The following is an 11,845-nucleotide window of genomic DNA, read 5'->3' as shown; positions in this document are numbered from 1 at the left end:
TAGGTAAGTAGTACCAATGCGTTAGATCGAACTTTAGTCAGTTCCGATCATTTTATAGGAGATCGTTTGAGAAACGCGATTGTTTACAGAGGGCTCGTTGGTTATTGGCTAGTGGATGCATACCGCAACCCTAGTCAACCTCAGTTTGTTGCAGTATAGCTTCTATTTTATGCGCCTTATAATCCGGTGCGCCTTATATATGGACAAAGTTTTAAAATGGGCCGTTCATTGAAGGTGCACCTTATAATCCGGTGCGCCTTTTAGGGCGGAAAATACGGTAGTTAACTAGTGATGCCCAAATGTTCACTAGTAGAATAAATAAATTGAACACTAAAAGACGCTTCACTATTGTATTCAAAGCACACCCATTCGCACTGTAGTGGTGGAAATCTTCATGTGTAGTCACAGCTGTCCTGAGACAGGCTGGCTGAGGCGTGGCTGCCAGTGCCCCTCCGACCTCCATCTAACAGTGTGAGTGGCACTGGAGGTAAGGTGTGTGAAGTGTCCTGCCCAAGGACCCAACGACACGTGACTCGGACAGAGCTGGGTGTAACTCCCACCTCCAACAGAGCTTTTCCCACATCCTGGGGTAGGCCGGGGACATTGAGTCTGAGCGGACCACGTTCCGTGCCTCCATTGTTTAGGCGGCCGACCGGACCTGTGGCTGTAAGGTGGTCGGTGTCTGTTGTATCGGTCCGTTGTGGTGAAGAGCTGAGCCAAAAGGTGAACCTACCTATGGGTCAAACCGACCTATGGGTCATGACCAAAAGTACAAGAGCCCGGATACAAGCGGCCAAAATGAGTTTCCTCCGCAGGGTGTCCGGGCTATCCTTTAGAGATAGGGTGAGAAGCTCAGTCATCTGTGAGGGACTCTGAGTCAAGATGCTGCTCCTTGACGTTGAGAGGAGCCACATGAGATGGCTCAGGCATCTCATTAGGATGCCTCCTTGACACCTCTCACCAGCAGCAGACCCCGGTGACGACCCAGGACGCGCTGGAGAGACTGTGTCTCAGCTGGCCTGGGAATGCCTTGAGATCCCCGAGGATGAACTTGACGAAGTGGCTGGGGAGAGGGAGGTCTCGGCGTCGCTCCTAAAGCTGCTGCCCCCGCAACCCAACCCAGGATAAGCGGTAGAAGATGGATGGAGTTTACTTGATGGCGTGCGTCATCACCTCGGCTCACCTAAAAAAGATCATCGCTTGTGAAAAGCAACACAACAAAACACAGACACAGCCCTACCTTCTTATCTTTTATCACAAAACCAATTAATTTGTTTACATTATGAGGTTGGGTTTTCTCCGGGCATTCCGGTTTCCTCCCACATCCCAAAATCATGCTTGGTAGGCCGATTGAGCACTCCAAATTGTCCCTAAGTGTGAGTAGTTGTTCGTTTCTATGTGCCCTGCGATTGGCTGGCAACCGGTTCAGGGTGTCCCCTGCCTGCTGCCCAATGACTGCTGTGCTGTCCAGCACGCCCGCGTCCCCGTGGGGACAAGCGGTATAGAAAATGGATGGATGGTTGGATGAAGTGATGAAATCACAAATTTCCAGTATGTACAAAAGATTCACATAGATGAAAAATTAATTACATGGCGAATGCACAGTATCATTAATGCAATATTGAATAAACATATTCAACACAAAATAAGTGTTGTACACATTTTGTCTTTTTACAACTGAACAGTACATCTACTTTTTCACCCCATTGTCTTTAGAGAGAGATAGATTCATCATAAGTACATGTTTTTATATAACCACTATTCTCTGCAAGTGTTACTGGCACTTAAGGGTTTAAGTTTCTAGACTTGTCAACTGAATATTGACATATCAAAATTCTTGTCCCGTGCTGGTGTTTCAGTTGCAATAGAGCCATTGGTGGTCATATCTTACAGATTTCATATTGACTAGTAAGGGCTGGTTGCACCAGTTAAGTTTTTTCCTGATTCAGGTTTAGAATTGCTTACGAGTTCATGAGTAAGGTATAACATTTCCTGTCAAACCTGCACTTTTTATTAAAGCGACCGGCTTCCCATTAAAGGGTTGAATAAGCCGGGGGTGAAGGCACTCGTCCGAATGTTAACCAACTTTGTTAAATTAATTCTAAAAGAATCAATATAATCTCTTTATGACACCAATCCCTCTGAAGTCAAACGACACTCGTGCTGAGTACCGTAATTTTCAGACTAAAACTGGCTCCGGAATATAGGTCGAATTAGCCATAAAATGCACAGTAACGTGAAAAAAAGAACATATACGTATAAGTCGCTCCGGAGTACAAGTCGCATTTTGGGGGAAAGTTATTCGACAAAATCCAACACCAAGAACAGACATGAACGAGCAACAACAGGCTAAACGATAGGTATGCTAACGTGTCATAAACACAAACGAAGAGCTGAGAACGGGCCTGACGTAACATTCAGAGTTATTCAAATAACTATTACATAAATAACACGTTTATAAAACCATCTGTGTCACTCCAATTCATTAAATCCATCGATCGTCCTTTGTGGAAATGATGCCGCGTATGCGCCGCTGATGTCTAAATATTCTAAATATTCCACAGACCCATATAATGATAAGTCGCTATGGAGTACAAGTCGCATTTTGGGGGAAATTTATTCGACAAAATCCAACACCAAGAATAGACATGAACGAGCAACAACAGGCTAAACGAAAGGTATGCTAACGTGACATAAACACAAACGAAGTGCTGAGAACGGGCCTGACGTAACATTCAGAGTTATTCAAGTAACTATTACATAAATAACACATTTATAAAACCATCTGTGTCACTCCAATTCATTAAATCCATCGATCGTCCGTTATGGAAACGATGCCGCGTATATTCTAAATATTCCACAGACCCATATAACGATATATAAAGTATATATCAAATACCGTTTTTTTCCATGTATAATGCGCAAAATGTAACTAATTTATTGTCCTAAAATCTGGGGTGCGCATTATACATGGGTACAAATTTCTTCTTTAAATTCTTTTTTTTATCCGGATATCATACGGAGGCCGCCATTACAGATGCGCTTTCTTCTCTGCTGTTCACTTCAAACACGCTCCATACGAACACAATGCTCTCGTATCAGACGCTTGCTCGATCACCTGCTCGTTTGCTGTCACAATGTACCCTACACAAATCCGAAACATTTCTTCGCTATTGAGTTTGCTAGCGCATGCGCAGTGATACTGACCGGCAGAATAACATCCGGTTGTTCCCAAAGATTATCTTTTTTCTGGAATAATTTTACGTTTACGGACTTAAGTAGGAGTCAAAATTTGGGTGCGTATTATACATGGGTACAGGCTTTTTTCCAGCATCAACATGCCATTTCTAGGGTGCGTATTATACATGGGGGCGCATTATACATGGAAAAAAACGGTAACTATTATTTATACAACAATATTATCAAACCATTTGTGTCACTCCAAATCATTAAATCCATCGATCAAATTCCTCGTCCTTTGTCAACAACGCCGCGCGTGCGCCCTGACGTCAGCCTCGTCGTTATTCCACAGATCTAGTATATAACTATGTTATAGCGTTAACAAAGTACAAGGAAAGACGTGGGTTTGGTAAACATCTCTTTATTTAACAAAACAAGAGTTCAACGAGCCAACAAGTACTGAACTGTAACGATACAAACATACAAGTTGCTATATGAAATAAAATATATCAAATAACTATAGACTTAGACTTAGACTTAGACTTAGACAGAACTTTATTGTCATTTTGTCAACACTAGGTGTGTACAAAACGAAATTTCGTTGCATACGGCTTTCAGCAATGTAGAGGTATTTCGGCTGGTTAAAAAAAAGTGACATTCTATATAAAAATATGAGATAAGATAATTATAAAGTACAAAGTGCAGCAGTGATAAAGTATGTGAACAGTGCAGGAGACAAAAACAGTATTTACAAGTGTGCAGAGGAATGCTACGTTTGAATGTTCAGCAGTCTGACGACAGCAGGGAAAAAACTATTGCAGAACCTGGTGGACCTGCAGCGGATGCTGCGAAACCTCTTCCCAGAGGGCAGCAGGGAGAACAGTCCATGGTGGGGGTGTGATGGGTCACTGATAATATTTCGGGCTCGGGACACGCAGCGCTGGGATGACAAGTCCTGAATGGAGGGAAGAGGAGCCCCGATGATCCTCTCTGCTGTCCTCACCACTCTCCTCAGGTTCTTCCAATCGGAGGCGCTGCAACCTCCACACCACACCGAGAGACAGCTTGTCAGAATGCTCTCTATGGTGCTTCGGTAGAACGTCCTCATGATGGGTGGGGGCAGGTGGGCTCTCCTCATCCTCCGCAGGAAGTACAAGCGCTTCTGTGCCCTCTTGACCAGTGTTGTGGTGTTCACAGTCCAGGTGAGGTCGTCTGTGATGTGGACTCCCAGGAATTTAGTGCTGCTGACCACCTCCACAGCTGAGCTGTTGATGATCAGTGGAGCGTGGTGAGGCTGGTTCTTCCTGAAGTCGACGATGATCTCCTTCGTCTTCTCCACATTCAGGATCAGGCTATTTTCTCTGCACCAGCCCACCAACTGCTCCACCTCCTCTCTGTAGTCCAGGTCGTTGTTGTCCCTGATGAGGCCCACCACCGTTGTGTCGTCTGCAAACTTCACGATGTGATTGGTGGTGAACCTGGGGGCGCAGTCGTGTGTCATCAGGGTGAACAGCAGGGGGCTCAGGACGCAGCCCTGAGGGGAGCCTGTGCTGAGGGTGATGACATCGGAGGTGTTCTGTCCGACCCGGACTGACTGAGGTCTGTTGGTGAGGAAGTCTAGCAGCCAGTTCCGAAGGGGGGTGCTGAAGCCCAGGTGTTCCAGTTTTTCCACCAGATGTTGTGGAATGATGGTATTAAACGCTGAGCTGAAGTCCAGGAACAGCAACCGCACGTGGGTGTTCCTCTCCTCCAGGTGAGCCAGGCTCAGGTGAAGAACGGAGGAGATGGCATCCTCAGTGGAGCGGTTCTGCCGGTAGGCAAACTGGAACGGATCGAATGTTGGGGGGAGTCTGGAGACGATGTGATCTTTGAGCAGCCTTTCGAAGCACTTCATCATGATGGGAGTCAGTGCCACAGGTCTGTAGTCCTTCCATGAGGTGATTTGAGGTTTCTTCGGCACCGGAATGATGGAGGCAGCCTTGAAGCACACTGGCACTTTGGCTTGGTCCAGCGAGATGTTAAAAATGTCTGTGATGACACCAGCCAGCTGGCCTGCACATTCCTTGAACACCCGCCCAGGTATGTTGTCGGGGCCTGGGGCCTTACGTGGGTTGACTCTTCTCAGAGTCTTCCACACGTCGGCTGAGTCAAGGCAGAGGACCTCCTCTTCCTGGTGGGGAACAGTTTTAACTGCCGGAGTGCTGTTTAGTGCCTCAAAACGCCCAAAGAAGTTATTTAGACCATTTAGGAAGTCAGCATCAACCTCACCCACCGGGGGGGAGGGTGAGTTGTAGTCCGTGATCGCCCGTATGCCTTGCCACATACTCCTGGTGTTATTGGCGTCGTGGAAAAAATCCTGAATTTTCCGACTGTGGCTTCGCTTCGCTAGCCTGATGGCACGGTTCAAGTTGGCTCTCGCTGTCCTCAGTGCCTCCTTGTCGCCAGACTTGAAGGCTGAGTTCCGTGCTCGCAGCGTATGACGTACATCCTCAGTCATCCAGGGTCGTTGGTTGGCTCGGGTGATGATGTTCTTAGTGGTGCTGACGTCCTCGGAGCATTTGTTGATGTAGGCTGACACAGTCATGGCGTACTCATCAATGTTGATCTGATTGTCATATGTTGCTGCTGATTTGAACATGTCCCAGTCAGAGCACTCAAAGCAGTCCTGGAGTGCCTCCATGGCCCCCTCAGACCACACCCTCACCTGCTTCACTGTGGGTTTTGCTCTGATCAGCAGGGGCCTGTATGCAGGGGTTAGCATAACAGATAGGTGGTCTGAAGAGCCGAGGTGGGGGCGGGGGGCTGCTCTGAATGCATCCTTTATATTGGTGTAAACCAAGTCCAGAGTGTTCTCTCCCCGAGTTGGAAAATCCACGTGTTGGTAAAAATGAGGGAGAATAGTCTTCATGCTAGCCTGGTTGAAGTCCCCAGCAATGATGAAAACCCCCTCTGTGTGCGTGGATTGCAGCTCACTAATTGTCCGGTAGAGAACCCTCATGGCCTCTTTAGTGTTAGCGCTAGGAGGCACGTACACAGCCGTGATGCTAACAACAGTAAACTCCCTGGGCAGGTAGAAGGGTCTGCAGTTCACAGTCAAAAGCTCGATGTCCGAAGAGCAGAAGCTGGCGACAGATCTAGCATTTTTGCACCAGTTGTTGTTGATGTAGACACACAGCCCACCTCCTCGGGATTTACCGCTTAGCTCGCTGTTTCTGTCGGCGCGGAATGTAGCGAGCCCCTCCAGGCTAACGGCGTTGTCCGGCATTGATGAGTTCAGCCATGTCTCCGTCAGGATGAGAGCGCAGCAGTTTCTAACTTCCCTCTTTGAAGAGAGTTCCAGTTTTAGATGGTCCATTTTATTATCCAGCGAGCGGACGTTGGAGAGGAAGATGGATGGAAGCGGCGGTTTGTAGGGGTTAGCTCTCAGCTTAGCCGTTAGCCCACCTCGACAGCCGCGCTTTCGCCGCCGGTCACACCGCCTACGCTTACTCCTCCTCCGGCGTGTGCTGCCCGGCGAGCCCGCTGCGTCGTGAGCTCCTGGGGCTAGCGCCCTGAGCACTCCGAGGCTACGCAAACAGACTAGGGTAGTTGTGGCTACGTGTCCGAAAACACTCGATGACCGTACCTCCAGCAGGCGCTGGCGATCATACGCTAATCTACTGGATGGATAAACTAAACTTTGAGTTGTTTGTAGTGTCCTAGGCGACATATTTTGTGAATATCCTCGTCGAATGCTGAGACCCGTAGCGGCCGCGGCCAACAGGGGCGCCGCCATCTTGGATTTACATAAATAGTTCACGACCACACGGCCCCAAGCACCCGCGACAACTTCCAGGTGTGTGGCGGCGTGGACTTCCATCCCCGGAGGTGGCACTTCCAGTCACGGAGGTGGAAGAGAGCTCCATAGAATAGGACCGGGCGTGCGTAAAAGCCATGTCCAAGCCCCATCCAACGTCCCCGGACAGCCACCCGGCCGAGCGCCGGCCCCCGACTTCCATCCACGGAGGTGAAAGAGAGCTCCGTAGAGTAGGACCGGGCGTGCGTAAAAGCTATGTTCGAGCCCCATCCACCGTCCATGGACAGCCACCCGGCCGAGCGCCGGCCCCCGACTTCAATCCACGGAGGTGAAAGAGAGCTCCGTAGAGTAGGACCGGGCGTGCGTAAAAGCCATAATAGTTTTTCAAACCTTCTGTGTCACTTCAAATTATTAAAACCTTCAAACTCTTCGTCCTCCGTGTCACTTACAAACAAAGCCGCTAATGGTGCCGGTAGTACGCGGGGCCCTTCGTCATCTTCGTCATCTTCGTCATCCCGTGATCGAATCTTTGTCCTTTATGTAAACAACCACAGTGCCGCGCCACTGACGTCACTTGAAATTCAAATTACAGTAATCCCTTGCTACATTGCGGTTTGTTTGTCGCAGTTTAACTTTTTTTTTCTTTTTCTTTTTGTTTCCTTTTTTTTTTTTTGAATTTTGAAAATTTGTGAAAAAATTCACATATAAGTCGCTCCTCAGTATAAGTCGCCCCCCCACCCAAACTATGAAAAAAACCGCGACTTATAGTCCGAAAATTACGGTAATAATAAAGTAGAATAACAATGTGTGAAGGCCTTCGCCTACACAAAATAACAAAGTAGAATAACAGCCTTCACACAATAATAATAATAAAGGACAGGAATAACAATAGTGTGAAGGTCTTCACCTTTACACTAATAATAATAAAGGACAGGAATAACTAACTAGAAAATGCAATCTCTGAAGAAATTGTGTGTGAAGGCGAAGACCATGAATGGGAATTTTAAAAAGATTTGCGCCAAAATGTTTTTAAATTTGGAACAAAATGAAAACTACAGGTTCAAGAGGTTCACTTTGGAGTTCAAAAGTTGAAACGAGTTGAATCGGACAAAAATTGTAAAAGTTAGAGCAAATGTTATATTTAGGTAACTTCTGGTTTATTTTAAGGCACTTCTTGTTGAAATAAGGTGAATTCCGGTTTATTTGGGGCACTTCCGGTTTAACTGAGGTCACTTCCAGTTGATTTGGGGTCACTTCCGGTTTAAAAAGGTCACTTTCGGTTTACCTGAGGTCACGTCCTTTTTATTTGGGGTCACTTCCGGTTTGATTTGGGGCACTTCCGGTTCATGCTGAGTTCATTTGGGGGTAGGGGTGTAACGATTCATCGATACACATCGATTAATCGATATAATGCTCTACGATTTGTTGGCATCGATGCTAAACGTAAACATCGATCTATATCGCCCGTTTTTGACCTCGGACATTAGACGCGACTTTATTTTGAAATCCAGTTCATTGTTGCTTGCTTCCTCTTTCCGGGAGCAGTGCGCGGCGTGTTGTGTTGTGAGCGGAGCAGGCACGTGAAAGGTTAGCCGACAACTACGCGGCTCCTGGGCTGGTGCTATGGCTAGTGTCCAAGAAGACGAGGAAATTAGTAAGCATTTTTTTAATTCTAAGAATTGGCATCAACAAAAATGAGAACGATAGTCTTCAAGGTAAGTGGCAGGAGGAAGCTGTGTATATTGTTTTTAAACATTATTTTTGGTATCATTATTTTTTTAGGAGGGTCAGTTATGCTTGTGAGGAGATGAATGAAGGAACAAGGTAACAGTAAAAGGGAGTGCTCTATAAATTGTTGGTTCTTTGCCAGAGGTAGTTATTTGGAGGGATGAATTTAAACTGAAAGCAAAATGGAACTGTTTAGTGGAAGAAATATGGGAAGGTGGAAATATTGAAGTTACAGCTCAACACAAAGTGTCAAATAGTCTAAGTGTGAGATGTGAGCAAACTAAATGGGGAGTTAAATCATGTTCCAGCATTATGCATATTGGCAAACGATGAGAGGACAGGAGACCAGACAATTAGATATTAACTTTGGAATTAAAATAAAAAAGGGAAATTTTAATTGAGGAGAAAATTTTGCGTAGGGACGGTTCCTTTTTACAATTTAATATTGTATGGGGTTTTATGTGTGTGTTGTGGGATGACAGTTTGTCTGTAATGGTGTATGAATGTCAAGTCTGTGCTTGTGGTGTTTGTGTATTGTGAATGGTTAACATAATTCAAGGCTGGGGTGATGTGATCACAGCAGAGGATAACATTCCTCTCACCTGAAAAATATAAAGATACTACAGATTTGAAAAAGCACGATTGATCAGGGCTAATTTTGGACTAAATATGGGTTTAGGATTACTCAGGGGCACCATCGACAACAAAACAGTGCGATGGAGAAGGCCCATTTCAGTAATATGGTCAGACAAGACAAAACTAGTATCGAACATCTAGATTTTGGACGATTTGATGTGTGACGACTTTAAGCTCACGGACTAGGTGGACAGTGACCAAATGTTTGACGCTTGAGCTTGCTTGCGACAAGAGCACGCTCTGCTTTGTTTTTCTGTGTGACTTAATTTTTTTTTTTGCAGCAACAGCCACCAGCCAAGGAGCGGATTACGCGCTGCTTGCGTAACTTGTTTTCGTTCTTGCAGGTTGTCGATTGCGTTCGTGGAAAATTTGTGTTGAATTTACAAGAATATGTTAACCCTTGCCCTTTTGGTTTTTATGATGAACTTGTTGATGACATGGTTTTCAGGACATGATCCGCGGGCGCCAGGATTCATTTTATGACTGTTTTTATTTTGTTACTTGATGTCTGTTTTTGTGTGTACAAATGTCCGCTGCCAGCAGGGCTATAAGCTCACTGACAGGAGTGCGATGATTTTTGTTTGTGTTGCCGAGTATGTGGTGGACAGTCAAGTTTTAAGGACTTAGGGTGACGGTCCCGGGGCCCAGATGGGAGCTAGAGGTTCCGCGGGCCTGGCTACAATGAGTGTGGTGATGAGAGGGGACGCTTTGCAGGTTCCTTTTGATACGTAATGACACATTGGGTGAATGTGTCAAAAGGGGGAGTGGTAAAATAGAAATGGGTGAGTAGGTGTAAAATAGAAATGGGTGAGTAGGTGAGTAGGTGTAAAATAGAAATGGGTGAGTAGGTTTCAATTTGTAATTGTGATTTACAGTTTTTTTTTTCAAATTCACTTGTTTTTAAGCTTTAACAGGACTTGCCAGAATTCAACTAGCAGTGATGGAAGGAGCAGAGGAAGACCAGTGACATCTGGTTGTGGTGTGGTGACAACAAATTATATGATCGCTTGCCGAAGGATGCATCAGGTATCTGTGCCCTCGTGTCTTTGATAATGCCTGGAGTGGTTGTCCCCATTGAAATACAGAATCTCAATTGGAACATGGAGTCCCCACTGGCGGGGCTCCTGAAGCGAGCCAAAAGAGACGTTTTGCCCCCATGGTTGAGCGACAACGATCCAACATATATTGACGCCATAGGAGTGCCCCGGGGTGTGCCAGATAAGTATAAACTCGTTAATCAAGTGTCCTCGGGATTCGAAAGCATTTTCCTATGGATCACCCCCAATAAAAATGTTGACCGTATTAATTACGTTCATTACAATGTCCAACGACTGGGTAATTATACAGCTGAATCATTTGCAGCGGTCCATGAACAATTGGCTGCGACGTCATTGATGTCGTTCCAAAATAGAATTGCGTTGGACATGCTATTGGCTAAGGAACATGGTGTGTGCGGAATGTTTGGTGATGCATGTTGTATTTTCATCCCCAACAACACGGCACGAGGGGGCCGACTGACCCGGGCGTTGGAAGGACTAAGGACACTGAATAAAAAGATGAAAGATCATTCAGGTGTACGCACCGATATTTGGTCTGATTGGATGAAAACGTTCGGAAGCTGGAAAGGCCTCATCATGTCTGTGCTTGTTGCTGTGGCTATTTTTACTGCAATAATGATTTTATGCGGTTGTTGCTGTATTCCATGTATTAGATCACTCACTGTTCGGTTGATCGAGAAAACCGTTGGCCCGTTGTCACCGAATGGCCAATATACCCTGGTGACTCAACATGAGCCGCGGGGGGAAGAAAGGACCGACAGTGTGCTGGTCGCTGCTTGCTAGAGTAACGGGTGATGACCTCATAAATGAGGTCATGAGAGGGAATAAAGGGAAATGTGCTTTCGGCAGATTGCAAACATATTTTATTAAAGCTGCGTTAAACGTATATATAATCATATCAATATAATTTCCAGCTCAGTGGCCTAGTGGTAGAGTGTCCGCCCTGAGACTGGAAGGTTGTGGGTTCAAACCCCGGCCGAGTCATACCAAAGACTATAAAAATGGGACCCATTGCCTCCCTGCTTGGCACTCAGCATTAAGGGTTGGAATTGGGGGGTTAGATCACCAAATGATTCCCGAGCGCGGCACCGCTGCTGCTCACTGCTCCCCTCTCCCCCAGGGGATGGATTAAGATCACACGGGGATGGGTTAAATGCAGAGGACAAATTTCACCACACCCAGATGTGTGTGTGACGATCATTGGGACTTTAGTAGTGTACTCGTGTGGTCGCATAATAAGTGGAAAGGAATGTGCAGGCTACATGAACTTGTTTTCTACAAAGTATTGTGGAAAAGGATGTCCAGACAGGGAGGACATCTCAAGGCCGGTGAGGACCGCGAATAACAACTCGTCATGGTGGTCCAGACCCAACCGCCCACAACTGAGACCAGACACCTGCGCTGAGCAGCGGATGACCATCGACCAATCACCACACAATATTTTGCA

At 46.2% G+C, this 11,845-nt stretch overlaps 1 long non-coding RNA gene across 1 annotated transcript; it reads left to right on the top strand.

The window, feature by feature from the left end:
- The first annotated feature begins 9,952 nt into the window (after nt 1–9,952).
- Nucleotides 9,953–10,521, top strand: LOC119127564. Its single transcript, XR_005098850.1, has 2 exons — nt 9,953–10,130; nt 10,189–10,521. It is a non-coding gene; the product is annotated as an uncharacterized LOC119127564 (long non-coding RNA).
- Nucleotides 10,522–11,845: the final 1,324 nt, after the last annotated feature.

The sequence above is a fragment of the Syngnathus acus genome, chromosome 9 (genome assembly GCF_901709675.1).
Source record: "Syngnathus acus chromosome 9, fSynAcu1.2, whole genome shotgun sequence".
Taxonomy (NCBI): Eukaryota; Metazoa; Chordata; class Actinopteri; order Syngnathiformes; family Syngnathidae; genus Syngnathus; species Syngnathus acus.
The sequence above is the reverse complement of the archived record's forward strand: the minus strand, read 5'-3'. Positions and strand labels throughout refer to the sequence as shown.